At 45.9% G+C, this 17,643-nt stretch overlaps 1 protein-coding gene and 1 long non-coding RNA gene across 10 annotated transcripts in view; both read left to right on the top strand.

Moving 5' to 3' along the window:
• AUTS2 (activator of transcription and developmental regulator AUTS2) overlaps nt 1-17,643 on the top strand; it is a 1,093,480-nt gene that overhangs the window by 946,339 nt on the left and 129,498 nt on the right. The window lies entirely within an intron of this gene.
• On the top strand, nt 3,543-12,050 carry LOC129145513 (uncharacterized). Its single transcript, XR_008551201.1, has 3 exons — nt 3,543-4,973; nt 5,613-5,762; nt 9,441-12,050. It is a non-coding gene; the product is annotated as an uncharacterized LOC129145513 (long non-coding RNA).

Genomic DNA, 17,643 nt, shown 5'->3' with positions numbered 1-17,643 from the left:
GCAGGAAAAGACATTGAATTTCTGTGTTGTGTAATTAGAGCTGAGATAAAGGTGGTCAGGGTGATAAGGGCATTTCAAAGGAAAGTGCCAATCCCAGCCTGGAGTCATGGGGAGAGACTTTCTGGAGCAGATGGTATTAGAGCTGAGTTCTAAACATTATGTAGACATTTGCCTGGACACTCTTTCCCCTGTGCTTTGCCTGGCAGATGGAAGAGTGTGTGCACAGTGAAGTGGTGAGAGAAGGTAGCACTCTGATCAAACCCTATGTGGTTATTGTGGCTGAAGCATAGAGCAGAGGTGTGGGGAAGCAGTGCATTGGGGTAGGATGGGGCCATGTCAGTAGGGAGCCTGAAGAGTTAGTCCAAGGCTGATCCCTGACAACTTACTTGTATGCCACGCTGGGGTGGATTTGTCACGGGGCTATTGAAGCTTAAGCTGCAGGATCCCTCATCGCCACAGGCCTCTTTTGAGCCCCTGCAGGGGCACTAGCAGTGCCTTCACATGGGCACATGTTGAGTTTTGCTGTTTTTTTTTGTTCCTTTTTTTTTATTTGTAAAAATTTATTTTTGTTAAATTTTATAACAATTTTGCATTTTATAGTCTTGCCCTTAAACAGAGCCCCCAGTCATGTAAGCCTGAAGCCCTGTAAAACCTGGATCTGAAACTGAAGAACCTTAGAGTTTTCCTGAAACTAATAGGTGCTGTCAAAGAAGGGGAGTATGAAAATCTTTACTAGGATTATAAGGTGCCATCCATACTGGGGTACTTCGGGAAGTGAAAGAGTATATTATTAATAGTCTTTAGTCCTCACTTCCACCACCCCAAATCTAATAACCAGAACTTTCCTGGATAAAAGTAGTAAATGAAAACTCTCCTTTTATCCCACTGGGTCTATAATCTTGAGAGGTGATTAGAGAGGTCAAGGCTGGAGCAGGGAGACCAGTTAGGCCGCTGTTACACCCAGATGAGAAGACATGACAGTGAAGCTGGGGACAGGGTGGCGGTCTTCAGGGTGAATTGAGCAGGGGTGAAGGAAAATTGAGATTTTTGCACTGAACACTTGCAGATAGTGGTGTTAGTGGAGACGCTAGAGAGAGGGCAGGTGTCACAGGGCAGGTAATGATTCCTTTTAGATGTGAGAAAGTACTGGCAGGATGGCTTGCGGAGCCAGAGTTTAGCGGAGGTCCTGGTGGCAGGTAGCAAGTTCAAATCTGTCACTAAGCAGTCAGGTCTGTCGTGCTTCCATAGACATCACCCCTCCACAGATGCCACGTTGAGATGGAAATTCCTGAAGCAAACGAGTTGGGCAGCATTATAGAGGTCTCAGTACCAACCAACTACTCTTTTAAAACTCAACTGAAAGCCCTGTGCTCGTCGGAACAGCCAGAGCATTCCCTGTGGCCTCTTGGCACCCCTCGGCAGTCTGAGTAGACACCTGCACCTCTCACCTCATGGCACCTGGTGGCCTCTGGCGCTTTTAGGGCTGCTGTGCGCCCCTGTCTTATGAGTTGACCCAGGTTTACTTGTGGTTAATTTTCATCACCATCAGGTTCTCTGTCTTGCCAAACCCCCTCAATTCCAAATCTGCTAAGGGTTCTTTTTTTTTTTTTTTTTTAAGCGATGAGTCCATATTTTAGACAGAAAATGGCCCCTTTAGCTCTGATCTCATACTTAAATAAAAATGCTCTCATGTTCTCCTTGATATATTTGCTTATTGGATTTGTTTAATGAAATATGGATTTATACCATAAATATTGGAGTTGATGTAGTCCATATTTCAATTAATGGATCATTTATATGTCATGCTAACTTTGTAATTACTGAAATGTAGAAATATAGTGGATTGAAATGAATTTCTGGTCTTCTTTGCATTCCTGCCCCCAACCAGCCATGTCTGAGCAGCATGCATCTGTGAAAAGGAAAGATTTATATGTAGGGTTTTCAAAGGAAAAGGGTAGGGGCCTCAGAAAAGACAGCTTCCTCTGCTTGCACCGGTAGAGATTTGTATTCCGCCGAGCTCTCTGGGCTCACTTAAACAGTGTTGTACGGCTGTCCTCAGAGAAGCCAGAGCTGGACGCCAGCAGGAGCGCCTGGTCATCAATCTGCTGTCAGACCTTCATCATCATTTTCGTCTCGGTTGTAAAGCACAGCCTATTTTCCCCCTTTGCCAAATCTTTGTCCTAAAGGGCTCTAAATATACATAAATATAGATTTCTCACTGAGCCCTACTTCCAGGAATCAACTAGAAACCCTCACACCAAACCTATGAGACAGAAGATGAGTAAATTGTATTCTCCAGCCCCCATGAACCGCCTGTCACTTTAACTGGCTCATTCCACTCAGGCAGTGGGTACTGCCGAGGACACCCCTAGTGTAGTGAACTTGCTCTCTCTCTCTCTCTCTCTCTCTCTCTCTCTCTCTCTCTCTCTCTCTCTCTCTCTCTCTCTTTCTCTCTCTTGCTTGCCATTTGCTGACCAGAAAAATCTGGCTGCAGAGGCCCATGCAGCGAGTGAACATCACATACATAATTCTATCAGAATATATCCAAGGGTGGGGAATCATTGTTCTCGGAACTAGCTGAGCTGAAGCCCGAGCAGAAATACTAAAGTCAGTCGTGCCTTTGAGCTGCCTCTAACAGCGCCCTTTGGAGACCCATTTCATACAAAATTTGAAGCCTGTGTTTATTGCCCATTAAAGCAACCTTTATTTTATGGCAAATGTTGCAGTAATTGCCTTTTACGAAGAGCACTTTGTAACACACATGCACAGTTGAAAGAAAACCACTCTGGTATTGTCTATCGGGACTTAATGGCGCAATTAATTTTACTCCATCTGTTCCTGAGACTTTAAAGGAAAATGGATTTTTTTTTTGAGCGCACTTTAATGAAGAAGATAAAGCGGCCCGGCTGGTGTCCCACAGGCTCGGCGCAGTAAGTTCAGATTATTGCTCAGTCTGTCAGAATGGGCTGCTTCCCTCAGCAGCAGCCACAGCCAGCAACCCGCTCTGGCCCCTCGCCGCGCCATTCCTGATGACAAACTGCCAGCCAGCTCCCACAAAAGCACGATTAAAATGTCAGCACAGGATGACGAAGGGGCCAAGAGGGTCCTCGGAGACAAACTGTGTTCAGTATGAGTTAATACTTTACAGCAGGGCTGGGGCCCGGTTTGCTGCTGGCTGCTCGGGCTGCTGGCTCGCCTGAAAAAGAACGCAAGGGCGGGGCCTGACGACCTGGGCCTGGCAGTGGGCTGGTGCCCGTGGGCATGCTCCTCTGTGCGGGGAGGGCCTTCCTCTAGAGGAAAAGCCTAATGGGGTCTCCAGACATCGGGGAGGGGTGAGCTAAAAGGATGGTGTGAGCCTGGAATGTGGGATAGAGACCGTGGTGCCAGGAGTGGCCCCAGCGCTACAGGTTCTGTCCCAGATGGTCACGGCACCATTTCCGGAACAACCCAGGCAGCCGTGAGAATGTCGGGGCTGCAGAAAATCACTCCCTACAAAGAAATGGCTTTGCAGAGAGTACAGTCGGCACCCCTTAGTCCCATGTCCCAGCCTGTGCCTTTGCACATATGGCTGGGCCACGGCCAGTGGGTCAGCCGCAAAATGTCTTTTGATCAATGCTGCTGCTTGACAACATCTTGTCAACCCCGGGACCAGCGCTTGCTGACTTGCTGAGGGGGCAGGGCATGCTCTGTCTCCTTGGTTTAATTCTCCCGAATCTTGGTTTGGTGGTATCCATGTGGGAGAGCGCCTGGGAGTGATGCTGTGATGAAAAGGACAAGGAGATTTGCATCTCTGGCCTCCTGTGGAGACCCGATCTGCTGTCCTAGTGGGCAGCAGGTGTGAGCGCCTGCCATTGTCCCTAATGGTTATTACCAGTGATAAGCAGGACAAATGTGAGGTCATCTCTCCTGCTGGCAGGTCAGAGGGGGCTGGATTTAGAGCCCCTAGGAGACTAGGAAATTAGATGGTCAGTATCCACAGTGCAGGTTGTAACCAATTCCAGGCTCCAGTGATACTGGAAATGGGCTCAGAAGGGGGAGGGGGCTGTTGCTAGGTAAATGTGATTCAAAATATATAGTCATACTTGGAAGCCATTGAGAGCATCTATTGTCAGGATGGTTGTGAGGCAATAATTAGTGCCGAGCTCTAATAGAGGAACAGAAGGCAGGAAGGAGGCCTCAGTGAGGGGCAGCCAGGGGATTTGGTTTCCTTTTGGTCCATAACCATGGGCCCAGATTTCACAAAAGAGAAAGCCGGGAAGCCCTGCTGGTTTCTAATTAAACCCCTTTGCCTTTGTCCATTCACCCTGGGAACCAGTGAAGGCAGACTTCCTGGTTTCCTAACTCTGCTCTCTGACCTCCAGGGACCCTTTCCTATTCTCTGCCTGTCTAGTCCCGGGGACTGCTGTTTTCTGGCAAGTCTGCCTCCCATGGAGCTGTGCATCCCTGGAAACCTGAGGTTCTGACTCCCTCCTACCTCTGTCCCTATCTCTAGCTTTTCTTCCTCCATACTGTCCTGTCTCCCCCTCCTTTCGACCTCCTCTGTGCCATCCATCATCCCTCCTCTCCTAAGAGTGCTCTCTAAATCCTATTGCCTTTTTATGTCTCTCTTGGGTTCTTCCTCCTGCCCTCTCCTGGAGCACAGTTTTCCTGCATTTTGAGCATCCCATGGCTCATGCCACTAATGGCATCATAATAGACTTTTAGAGGACAGGCAGCCTTCTCATAGGACACACAGCCTCATGGGTGACCCACAGCTCACCTCCTTCAAGAGGCAGTGCCCCCACCCCTGCAGGCAGCTCCATTAAGATTTCTCCAACCAGGCCATACAGTGGGCCCTCAGTATTTGTATAACAGAATGTGAGCCAGAAGCAGTAGAAAAGAGTCCTATACCTTGAGAAAGCAGGTCAGTACTGGAGTATGACAGAACCTGAAATGGGGTGAGGTTCTAGAAGCATCATCCCTCCCCATGGAAGGTGAGTGACAAGGGAATGACAGTCCAGGGACCCGTGTGAGGGAAAGGCAGTGAAACATGTCCGGGGTGAATGTGTCGGGAGTTGAAATGTAGAAAAGAGAGTTGTAGAGCAAATTCAGGGTGAGGCCGCACTGGCTCCATCACTGACTTGCTAGCAGATCTCTGGAGGATTCCATCACAGCATGATTCAGTCACCCAATCATTCGATCATTCATCAGATACTGATTGAGCTACTCTAGATTAAAGGTAGCTCGGGAGACATGGAAACAAATGCAATGCCTGATCCTTGATGGGGCCCTGGGCACAAAAAATAAGGAGACTTATTTCAAAGATTATTTGAGGGCAGGTGGGGAAATTTAAATGTGGACTCTATTAGATAATGTATCAGTTGAATTTTCTGAGTGTGGTAATGCTTTTATTCTTAGGAGGTACTTGCCTTCCTTAATTTTAAAATGGCTTACCAACAAGAAACATACTTATGTGTGTATGTGCACATGCACACACGCACACACACACACACACAAAGGGTGCTGAAGCAAATGTGGCAAAATATTGGTATCACTGAGTCTCGATGAAGGGAGATGGCTGTTCACTATATTCTTTCTAGTTTTTTATAGATTTGACTTTTTTTTTTCCAAAGTAAAAAATACAGGAAAAAGTGTTTATGAAATGTGTGCTGTGGACCAGTCTGTTGGCAGACACTGCCTTGCCCTCATGAAGCCCACCTTCTAGTGGCGGGAGAGACACAATAGCAAGCATAATGGGTAAACAAAAGATAATATGTTGGCAGGTAAGTAAGGAGAAATGGGAAGGGTGTTACTCTAAATAGAAGATCAGGGTAGACAACCTTGTCAGGGGTCATGTGAGACAAGACTGAGGACGTGAGGCAGCGAGCCCGGTAGAGCTCCCCAGGCAGAGGGCATTAGCAGCATTAAGTTTCCAAGGCAACTGCCTGCTCAGCTGTCTAATGGATGCTTTGGTCCAGAATGTTGAGTGACCACTCTCCACAGATCTGTCTCCTATGGCTCATGTGTGGTGAGCCGGCCATTGGTAATGACCGTAAACACCCAAGGAAAACTTGGCTTTAGGCTGCCCAGGCAGGACTGTGTTGATCCTATGATCTGTGGAATGTGAGTATTTCCAAGCTAACTCAGTCTGGTCCCCTCTACTTTGTCATCCAGTGTGTCATTCTGTTCACACACATGATCACTCCTACCCCCATATCAAGGGGCCTAACCAGGAAGAGGGGAGAGAGCACCAGCCTAGGGATAAAACTGTGGGTTTGGGCCCACATTGTCTTCGTCCCATCTCATTTGGCCTGGTGACCTTAGCCAACTGCTTGGCTTTTCTCAGCCTCAGCCTTTCTGATCTGTAGAGTGGGAGTAAGTTCAGCTTCTTCCCAAAGTGGATAAAAGTTTTAAATAAAGGAGCATGAAAACAGACTGTGGACTGTACATTACAGAAACCCTGTTTGCTCGCTAGACAGTGTAGGTGTCTGGGAAGCTCAGTGTTCTCTGTGGCTTACTGTTCCCACCTGGTTGCTCCTCTAAGGCCTGAACCTCACTCTCCTTCCTCCCCCATCAGTAAAGAGGGAGTTAGGAGACAGTAATTTTGCACTCTCATCTAGCTCTAAAAGTCTCTTATAGCTCCAGATTCCATGGTCCAGAGTGTTGAGTACCTCATGATTTCCGCTTCCCCCAAAATGAACAATGCTTTAAGTGTCTTTCATGCCATGTTAGAAGTTGGCTTCTGCTTTGTGCTTGCCAGCATTGCTCGGCGGGGCAGCTCGTGCAAGCTCCTTTTATGTCTAGACCAGGACAAGTCTTTTCCAAGGACTTGACAGTTGAATGTGCCTCTTCTGTGTGTGTGCGCCCAACTTTGTGACTCACCTTCTTGGCTGCTAGTGAGGATTTCTGAACATTAAGAAGGCAAAGGGTTTTTGTTGAGATTGGGCTTCCTTGACTTTTACAGGAGTGAGCTGCAGCATAGAGGCAGAGCCATGGTAAGAGAACAGTCCAAGGAAGCCAGGCCATTCCCTTTAGGCCTTCACAAGCATTTCACCTCAGGGCCCAAAGAGGTGGAATTCCAAGCTACCTGATAGCAATTTTGGCAAGGCAAACATAGAGATGAAATACATTTTAGAAACTCTTAGCTGGTGATTCTCTTCCCTGGGGTGTCCTAGAATGGAGCTTTGAAAACAGGAAGATGGTGGAAGTGAGGCCTATGTTTGTACACATCACTCCCTGTGCAGTCGGGGGAGGAGGAAAAGATGAGGTGATGGGAAGGTAGAGAAGAGAACAGCATCATTTAGCTACTGAGTTTTCTCAGAGGCCAGCTGCTGGAAAATGTTTCCAAATCCTCTGGAAAAGGCAAATTGGTTCTTTAGTATTGGCAAGTTTTAATTTACCTGCCTATAGGGATTGAAGACAGAAGGGCCTGTCCATGTTCTGTGTGGCTCTAGGCCTATGGTGGACCCTAAAAGAGACTTTTGAGGCGTGGTTGACAATAAGCCAGGTGAATAGAAATACCCAGGCACTTTCAACCAGTTAGTTTGGAAATCTCTCCCAGGAAGCAAAGGTGCTGGACATGCTGCCTCCACGCATGTGTTTGATTCTGGAGTAGAGTCCGCTGGGCTGCACCTTGGGGGTTTTGTGCCAGGGGATTGGGGATTGGCAGCTCTCTGGAGAAAGGAATGATTTGGCCAAGTAGAGTTAGGTTTGTCAAGCCCAAAGCAGATCCTTAGGCTCAAACTCTTGAGTAAGAGACCAAATGAGGAGGGTGTAGCCTAGGTTAATAGGCAATTCCATTGTAGGGGAGGGGTGAGGCTTCAACACTGGGAAGTGGCCCAGGCAGGGTGGAGAGGGCACCTGGCCTCCTGTCACACGTTCTATGGCAGTGTGTTGTCAGAGTGTGGTCCCACACCCACAGTATGGATGTCTCCTGGGAATATATTAAAAATGCAAATGTTTGGGTCCCACCTCAGACCTCCTGATCAGACCTAGGAGTGGGGCCCAGTGATCTGTTTCCACTGGCCTTCCAGGTAAAGCTGAGGTGATGCTGAGGTATCACTATTCTGCATGGTGCAGCCATGTTGACTACCACCATGACAGCTCACATCCACTGACAGCACAGTTCATCCTGGCAGCCATGTGAAGTGAAAGCTCTAGGTACCCGGAGATCTGAGTTCAACTGTTCCCCGTCTGTCTTCCTCCTATGGGAACCTAGAAAAACACTGAGTTCTTTGGGGCCAGTTTCTTCTTCTGTAAAATAGGAATAATCAGACCTTATCGCCGTGGTTTTTGTGGGGATAGAGTTAAATTGACGCCTGTAAATTACGTTGTTAACCTGCAGTATTCCATACATAAGGTGGTGTTTTTGTTTGCTATTTGTAGAGAGTTCAGGAAAACATGATAGTTTGTGTTAATTATTGAGTACCTACCATATTCCAAACAGCAGTAAGTGATTCTTATGTACAATGTCAGGTAGTTTCTCTTACCTCTCAATTTTACCCAAGGGAAAGCTGAGGCTTAGTGTTTTAATAACTTGGCAGAATGGAACATCTAACCCAGTTCAGCTTGAGTCTACAGTGGCTTTGAAGTTTCACTGGGAGGCCTTGCTCTTAATGTTCATTATGCCTTGTGTAGTTTCTCAACCCTGGCTATCCCATCTCCTGTAGAGCTTTCAAAATACAGTTTCTCAGTCTACTTGTTGGAGGTGGGGTTTAGCCATTCATGTTCCTTCAAAAGTGCCCAGAATATTGGTAATGTGTAGATAAGGTTGCATAAGTAACGCCACCCTTACGTTTCAGAATAAGTGCTGAAAATTCAGACGTATATAATACCTAAGTAGGTGACAACAGAGCTTTGGCAAACCATGGGCACTCAATAAATGCTTATTAGATTTGTGAATTGAACTAAGTATTTTAAAAGTAGCATTCGCTGCCACTTTAATAAATCAGATCACGGGTGTTCTTTTTAGAAAAGTTGAAGGATATAGGAAACTGGAGGAATATAATGTTACCCATAGTTCCAGAACCCCTCGTTGTGAGGTCTTAGGAGGTAGGAAGAGGTAGGCGTTGTTCTTCCTATATTAGAGGGAGAAAAGCAGACCCCCAGGGAAGCTAGTGATTTCCCTAAGTAGGGATATTTTGGTGGATGGTTTATATAGATGGTGGGCAGGGGGATAATAATGTAAATTTTGTACTTTGAGCTTTTGGGTAGAAAGGCAGATTCTGAAACCATTGTGTTGTATCTGCTGATTACCACAAAGGAGCAAATTCAGGCTCTTTGTTAACTCTCTGGCAGACTGAGTGCTTCCAAGTGCAATTTCCCTTCCCTCTTTTCTTTAGAAATTACCTTGAGCTGAAAAGTGAGTCCAGGTTGGCATGCGGGCATTTTCCATTCCTAAGAGGAAGAATCAGAAGCAGCTATGACACTTGTAACCTGTGTTCTTTTTTGAGGGTCTGTAGAGTTGAAAGAAAAGGCACGAAAGTCTCACAAGTTGCCATGAAGTGCTTTCCCGGATGCCCATCTAGGGGAGCTCCCCTCAGAACTTCCAGAGAGCCAGTCTTCCTCACCAGGATTCCCATCTTCAATCCAAACCCAAAGTAACAGCGAGCCTTGATCACCTTCATGTTCAAAAACGAAATAATCCCCCCCGTCCTGCCAAAACCACAGAACTCTGCAGCCTTTGTGTGTATCCCATCATAAAACCACTTTCCCATGACTTCCTTAACAGTAAACCCCTGCTTGGGTACCAAGGAATGGAGCTTTCGGTTTTTAATGGACTGCAGCTGAAGCAAGTTCAAAAGTGCGAGGATTGTAAACTTCAGAACAACTCTGCAAATGCCGCACACCATGGCAGAATGATTCAGGAGGCCAAACTTTGCCTCATCAAGTCAGAGAATTTTCTGCAAATGAACTTTTCAAGAATTATGCCGTCGTTGGCATTACAGTATTACACACAGGCCTGTTCCCGATCACTCACTGGAACTTATTTTGTAGTTAACCTCCATAAAGGACTGTGCAAGCGAGCACAGGCCTGTCACACACACATTATTTAGAAGCCCTTATTATTATTTTATTGCCAGTCCTTGACAGCTGAGGAAAAGCCAAGCGCTTTAATCTTTTTTTCCCTTTAGTTTACAGTGTAAGAGCTGCATGTAAGATGGATTTGATTAATATGTAACAGAGATGCAATTCTCTGTAAAATGTGCTGTACTTTAGCACCCTGGAAAACAAACTGCATCACAATGGCTTAAATCTCAGTCCATTGTATTATATAGACATCATAAATAATAGAGAGCAGGCAGATATTGCTGCAGGCTTCATCTGCATAACACATCTGAGCTCTCTATAATGTGTTCAACTTGTCACTTTTAGTACAGAAGAGAGGCAATAAAGCTAACAGCTGACTAACACACATCAGCCCTACTTCTACTTCCAGGGGGGTGAATGCTCATTAAGCCATCTTAGCCCTGACTTTTAAAATCCATAACTCTTACAAATGTAAAAAAGTTGCCACAAAAGATTAAGCGCATAATATATGTCAAAGTATAATTTTTCATGCATCTCCCCCAACCACCACTCCCTGCTGCCACCGCCACCACCACACCAAAATTCTTGTTTCTTTTATAGCCCTTTCACTAGAGGAAAGAAAATAAAAAATCTGTTTTCCAGATAAAACCAAATGAAATATCATCTTGTCGGCATCGGTGAGGGACTACGTAATTGCTTTTGAGTTTGGAGCAAATGAGCTGACCCCAGGAGGATTTAAACCTTTTTCCCTCTCTAAGACCAGCTCAAAGAGAAATATGGAATCAATCATCCCCAGTTGGACTTGGCAGACAAGCCCTTAGGTCAGTCTTAGCAGCCTAAGGTATGGCTTTATGTTTACCTGCCTCAGTTTCCCTGTTGGGAACAGAAAGGAAAGAAATTCTGCCCTGTTTCTGATGGGACTGTAGGACTGAGGTCAGTCCTGTCTCTGTGACTAGATTTGGTAGAGGTTCTGCTCATCTGATTGGTTTTCTTGTGTTTTAGAGCAAAACTTGAAAACATTACAGTGTGTGTTTTTTGGTAGGATGACTGAGCCCTTTTAGAGGAATTAAGGTTGTCGAGGAAAAAAAGATGTTTATATTCTCACTTGGAGGACGTTTACTCTCATGGGATGCATTTTGGTGGCTAGGGGAGCCTTGTGGTCTCCTTCCTGGGGAGACTGTGGTGTAAATTGTACATGGATGTATATATCTTGTGACATTCATCTCTTTAGAAAATATACTTTAAAATATTTTCCTGGTGCCCATAAGAAAAATAAATGGTGGATGGTGGCCCGGATGGTAGGAAGACAGGTTAGGATGAAACAGGAAATTTTTCCTAGCAGTCATAATTCTCTCAAGGGAAAAGGTTAGAGCCTCGACACTTGAATGAGTTAGAATAAGCTAAACCAACCTCTGGAAAATAAACTCCCAGGGAAAAAAAAAAAAAAAAACGCATAAGGTAGGGGCACTGGCATGCCTACCTAATAGAAATTGGAAGCGGACACAGAAATCCCATGATCCACTGGAGTGAAACACTATTTACTTCTCTGATTAGTACAGAACTCTGTCTGTGTGTGTGTGTGTGTGTGTGTGTGTGTGTGTGTGTGTGTGTGTGTGTGTGTGAGAGAGAGAGAGAGAGAGACAGACAGATCAACTGAGACAGAGAGGCTTTCATTGATACCAGTGGTGCTTGTGGGAGGGGATTGAAAGAAGGCTTGGTTCCCTTGGACAGGAGTGTGGGCCTAGAACAGTGAAACACTTTTCCACAGCCACAATGACAATTTGTTTTTGAGAAAGTCATCATTAAACTCTGACGTGGGCTGCAACACTGCTACCTTGGAATTTTCTAGAGGGCCACCAGGCAGGCCCTGAAAACTCAGCTCCCACTGCCAGAGCCGGGGTTGTCATTTCCTGCCATTACTTCTGCAGGAGCTTCCTGTCTGGTGTCCCAGCATCTGGGTTTCCTCTCTTTCCCCTTCCATACTGCAGCCAGTGTGGCCTCATCTTTCCTCGGCTCCAGTCCTACTAACCAAAGTCATCCCCAGTTGACGCCTGTAATTCCTGTCCCCCCTCACTGTGCTCCTGGTTCCAGCCTCTCCAGACATTCTTTCTTTCCGGTGATCCTTAGTACATGCCCATCTTCATTCAATTCACTTCTGCAGCTCCAAATTCCCCTTTGCTCCCATTATTAAAGTCCTATTCCTTCAAGACGCAACGCAAACCCCACCATCTCAGGAAGACTTACCAGACTTCTGTTTAAAATCCATCTCTCTCCTAAATCTTTTCTTGTTAATTTATAAATATATACAGATAAGAGCTTTAGGGTCAGGTATGTGAATTAATCATAGTCCTCAGCTTAGAGTGCACTGTTGTCCTGGATCTAAGTGAGGACTCTCTTAATTACCCCCCTTATCAGGGTCTGTTCTCTACATCTCAGGCACCCACCCAGCCTAGGGTGCTAGTTGTGTAACTGTCAAATAAGCAGTGTTTCTCTGTGGCTATGTTTAGCTCACATAAGTCTTAATGCGCCATAAATCTTAGTTCTGTTTCTTATCACTCCACACATTTTTAAGAGATCTGTCCATGCTGCCTGGTGTACATGCTTCTCAGAATATCCCCCTAGTAAAGCATATATAAAGTTGCCTTCACTTCCCACTAGTGTACACGCTACCACCATAATCATCCTTGTACTGTGACCACTTATGGGACTCTGCAGTAATTGTCTGAGATACATCCCAGGAGATATTGCTGGGTCACAACCCGTGTTCAAATTAATTTCAGTAAATATTGCAGATGGCTACTCAGTTTGGCTGTGACTATTACCATCCACCCACAGTGCATAAAAAGTTCTCACCTCCAACCGTCCTTGCCAAAACTTACTGTTATCCATCTTTCTAGGTATTGCTATTTGACAGTATAAGGTATTGTGTGTTGATGAATTCTCATTTTCTGATTTCTTGTTGATTTGCTATTTTTTATATATCCTAACTTCGGGGTCATTTGTTATTTATAGAAATTCCAATATCTTTTAATCTATTAAGATTTAATTATCTGTAGTGACCTTTATTAGGAGATCCTTAGTTTTTCCAGCATGAAGTACATTATTTTGCCCTCACTTATATTCTGGGAGGTCTTGTCTAAGAAGTCTTTTTCTGTCCCTAATTTAACACCTTATAGTATTGTTTTTTACTTTTGGGTCTTAATTTATCGTCCCATAAAACCTTGTACATTTACCAGATCTGATCTCCATCCCTTTCCTCAATCAGATTCATGTTCTTGAAAGCAAAATTGAATTATACTTACTATTGAAGCCTTAACTTTGCCTAGCCTTAACCTGGCTGAAACAATAACCTGCCTCCACATCAGTGATGATTTGTCCCCCCATTATTACCTGAAGAGGTTTCATTCCCCTTGTCTAAACTCAAGTCTTTGTGCCCCTGAGTTCCATATCCCAACACCTCTACCTTCCCCAGCAACAGTCCCATCTCAGAATCTCTCTTTTTCAGCATGTAAACATACTATAGTGTCTCTCATTAAAACATGAAAAAGTTATCACATCTCCACTCCTAGCTTTTCCTCCTCAGACTCCTTTGTCTCCTAAACCTTGTCACTTGTCATCCTTTCCTGCAGCTGGCTTTGTCTCTGCCCTGTATGGCACTGACCTGTTCTCACAGACTTCAGTGATCTCCCCTCCCAGATTCAAAAGTCTGCACTCATCACAGACCCTCCCTAAAGGGCATGTGAAGGGCCTCCCTGGTGGCACAGCAGGTTGAGCGTAGCACTGTGAAGCTGTCCACAGCCTCTGCAGCGCGGGTTCAATCCCAGCAAGGCCGGTGAGAATCCCACGTGGTGCGGCAGACCTCTCCTGTCTCGCCCGCTGCTCCCCTCAGCAGTGTATTTCAGTCAGTCTGCCTGTTCTGTTCCCCGCTCTGTCTCTGGTGAATCCTCTCACGCTCCCACACATCTGGCCTGTACCCCGATTGATTCTTGTATAAATAAATAAATATTTAAAAAATAAATAAAAAAATAAAGGTCATGTGAAGCATATGACTACTCTTTTGGCTCGTTCTCTCGCTCCTTCCTCCCTTTCTCCCTTTTTCCCTCCCTCCATCCTTCCCTCCATCCCTCCTTCCCTCTTTTTGCTTTTAAAGATTTTGTTTTTGCGTAGAAGAATTGGGGTGCGGGTCAGAGGTGTGGGTGGTGAGAGGATTCACCAGAGACAGAGTGGGGAACAGAACCGGCAGATTGACTGAAATTCACTGCTGAGGGGAGTAGCGGGTTAGACAGGAGAGGTCTGCCGCGCCATGTGGGTAGCTCCCTGGCCTGGGATTGAACTCAGGCTGTCACAGTGGGCCTTCACAGTGGTAGCACTGAGGCTCAACCCCCAGGCCACCTGGAAGACTCCCTTCCTTTTGATTTTATGACATTTATTTCTCCTTGTCCTCCTCTTATCTCTAACAACTCCCAGATCTCTTCCAGTGACCTTTGTGCGCCACATAACCCAAGATCTTATTCTCACCCTGGGTGATTTTACCCACACCCAGTGTTCTCACAGTCAGTACTTAACCTATGTCTCCATCTCAGACCTCCCCATCAAACTTCAGTCCATATAGTCTGTAGTCAATAAGACATCTGTCCCACTCCTGACACACATGTCTTCCTGGGCCCCGAGGAAAGTGTGCCATCACTGAGGCAGATCCTTGCCTCTCTATGTGTGCTCTGCTGATTCCCTGGTTTTTATTTTTTTTGTGTGTTTCCTAAGAATCTTATTATACGTTTTTTATCACTGATTTATATGAAGAGAAAGTATATGCAATGATGAAGTGAATTGATTCCCTGCTTTCTAAATGACACCATTTTGTATCCTAAGATGGAATCCTAGGAATTTTTCTACACTGCTTTTGAAATCCAAGGAAGTAACTTTGTTATCACACAGTAATTGAATTTATCATCTCTGATTTCTCTCCCCAACCCTACCCAAACCTTTTCCTGCTCCTTTATTCCCATATTCACATTTTGGCTAGTTCCCAAAGCCAGAAACCAAAGAAGTCTCCCCAAGACTCTTCCCTTGCCAAGTGCTCTGTATTTTACCTCTCCAAGGACTAGCCCCAGTCTGTCCCTTCCTTTCAATCACAGCAGCCTCTGAGGCAACATCCTAGGATCTCCTGTCCCTGTTGTCCTCTAACTCCATGGTTCTCAAACATACGCATGCGTCAGAATCGCTTGGAGAATTAATATTCAGATGTCCTTCCCCTTGTTTGTCTCATGTCCGGATCCTGTAACTTATTCACGATTTCCTTCAGCTGCCACCACCTTCAGGACATTTTGCCCAGCTCTTCCATGTAAAATCTTCTCTTCCTCTTCATTCCAGGAACATTTATCCCCAAAAGTGCTGCATAACCTGTGACATAACCCCCTTGTATATTCCTTGCCTGACTCAGTTCCGTATTCCAGTGAGGGTGCAGTAGACACTGGTTGGATGACAAGCAAAGAACATTTCTCTTGCTCCTTGACCTCTCCAAGAGGCAGGCCTCTAGTGTTTCCTAAATGCTGGCAGTTTTAGTAGTACCTAAACCAGAAAGTGAGCACCATGGCCTTAAATGGAGTGTTTGACTGTATCTGGATTTCTGTGTTTGCCTCAGCTTTCTCTGTGTGCCATTACCAAGATAATTGAGTTGAAAGTAGTAGCATTTCCTTTGCCTTCCTTCCTTCGAGCTCACAGCTTTCTTCACCCAAAGGGAGGGAGATTAATTGGCTTCTTTTATCTTCCATTCAAATGAAGCTTTCATGTGAAACCCCCCACCCCCCATTACCCATCCTCACCTCCTGTTAGTCATTAGGGACTGGACATGAAAAGGAGAGCACCTAAAACTCTGCAGAGCCCCCATCTCCCCAGGCTCCTCCCATCACGCCTTCCCACCAAACATCTCTGACCTGGCATGACAACAGTTCAAGTGGGAAATATCAGGGGAGCGAGGCAGATCCAACCGGAAGCTGCACCAGCCACTGAACTCTCCACACACCGCCAGATGGTCTGGTGCTGCAACAGCCTTTCGGAATTAATAACTCTCTCTCCAGAGGGGCGGCTTCATTCAGGAACCGTTTCACATTTTCCAGCTAAGTGTGTTTTTCTCCCATAGTGTTTTCTGGCCGCTGTGTTCTGGGTAGACCATAGGGCCTGCTCATAAGGCAAGAGAAATGTCTCTTGCTGCCTCCACCTTTCTTTGCCTTTGGCTTCTGACAGTGCAGCTTTTAATCTAGAAATTATGGTAACTTGTATGTGCATTTTGAGAGTATATCATTGCTGCATTTAATTAACGGTTATTAGCGTTAGCGTACTGTGCTGTATTCTATGTCACAAATCATCAAGTCTCCCAGAGCAGTTATAGCAATTAAGAACTCCATCACACCTTCTGTATAGTCATTTGGTACTTTTCCAGGTCTTTTCAAAACTGGAAATTACTAATCAAATCATTTCTGCTCTGTGCCTCAGTATCGTTTATTCCATTCCTAATGATGTGCGACTTTTTTTTCTTTGGCCGTTAACAGAGGCATCCGTGCGTCTAACCCATTTCACACCACCGTCATGCTTTAGCGAGGCGATAATGAACTTGCAGAAGGAAATGCAGGCTTTGGTTCTCTCTTCAGAGCAGTGTCTTTCCTCTCCTGCTGTTGGGTGATTGAATTTTGAAACTGTAAAATGCATCGACAGACCTACAAACCTGACTTGCCAGAGCCACAGCCATCACAGTTTAGCTTCAATTCAGAGCTCAGTGCGACTCCTGCCTGATCAATTTGTCATCCCTCTAAATGGAAACTAATTACTTCCCAGGGAAAGATTGCAGGCAAATACTAGCCTTTGCATCAGCAGCCCTCTGCAGCGAGGTGAAGGCAAAGTCCACGGGGTTTCACCAAAGGGGCTATTTCCCTCTCTGCCTACATAATGTCAGAAAGAATTTTTATTATTTAGAGCAACCCAGAGCTTGCCAGTACATCCACTACGGTAAGCCATCAGGAGTGCGTCTCACTTAATAGGTCACCTGGATGGTCCTGAGTCAAATGTCAGGGGCCATTCGACTGCCAGGTTTCAACAAGAACACGCTGGCCAGCTTTTCATGGCGTTTAGATGAGAACAAGCCAACTGCCTCCACGTCTCCTCACGCACCCCACGTCCCCGAGGGAATTCTCTTTTTCCCTATGCCCAAGAACACGGCCCTGGAAGCATCCCCAGAATGACTGAATCATTGCCATCCGTGCGGCATCAAACAGACTGTGCCGCTGACAGCTGTAGGCAAGATTGACTTAGATGCAGTGCCAGGAGATCTAGGCCATGCAAGGCTGCCGCTCGAGGCCTGCATTAGTGTGAGGGCCCTGGCTCGGGGCAGCAGGGCTGGGACTGGGACCCGGCCAGGCCAGCTAGCTCAGAGGCTGTTGAACAATCTGATCAGAGGGAGCCTTGCCAGTTCCCTACCTTTGCCCATGTTGGATGCTGTCTGCTCAGGCCCTGTTACTCTGTCAGCCTCGCTGAGCAGTTTGGGACTCAGGGCTGATCCTGCCACCTCAGTGTCTGGCCTGAGCTACAAAGTCTTTAGCCTGGACCCCACTTACCCAGTCTTGGAAATTGTCCCAGAGAAGT

The sequence above is a fragment of the Talpa occidentalis genome, unplaced genomic scaffold (genome assembly GCF_014898055.3).
Source record: "Talpa occidentalis isolate TD23 unplaced genomic scaffold, MPIMG_talOcc4v2.1 talOcc4.12, whole genome shotgun sequence".
Classification (NCBI taxonomy): Eukaryota; Metazoa; Chordata; class Mammalia; order Eulipotyphla; family Talpidae; genus Talpa; species Talpa occidentalis.
The sequence above is the reverse complement of the archived record's forward strand: the minus strand, read 5'-3'. Positions and strand labels throughout refer to the sequence as shown.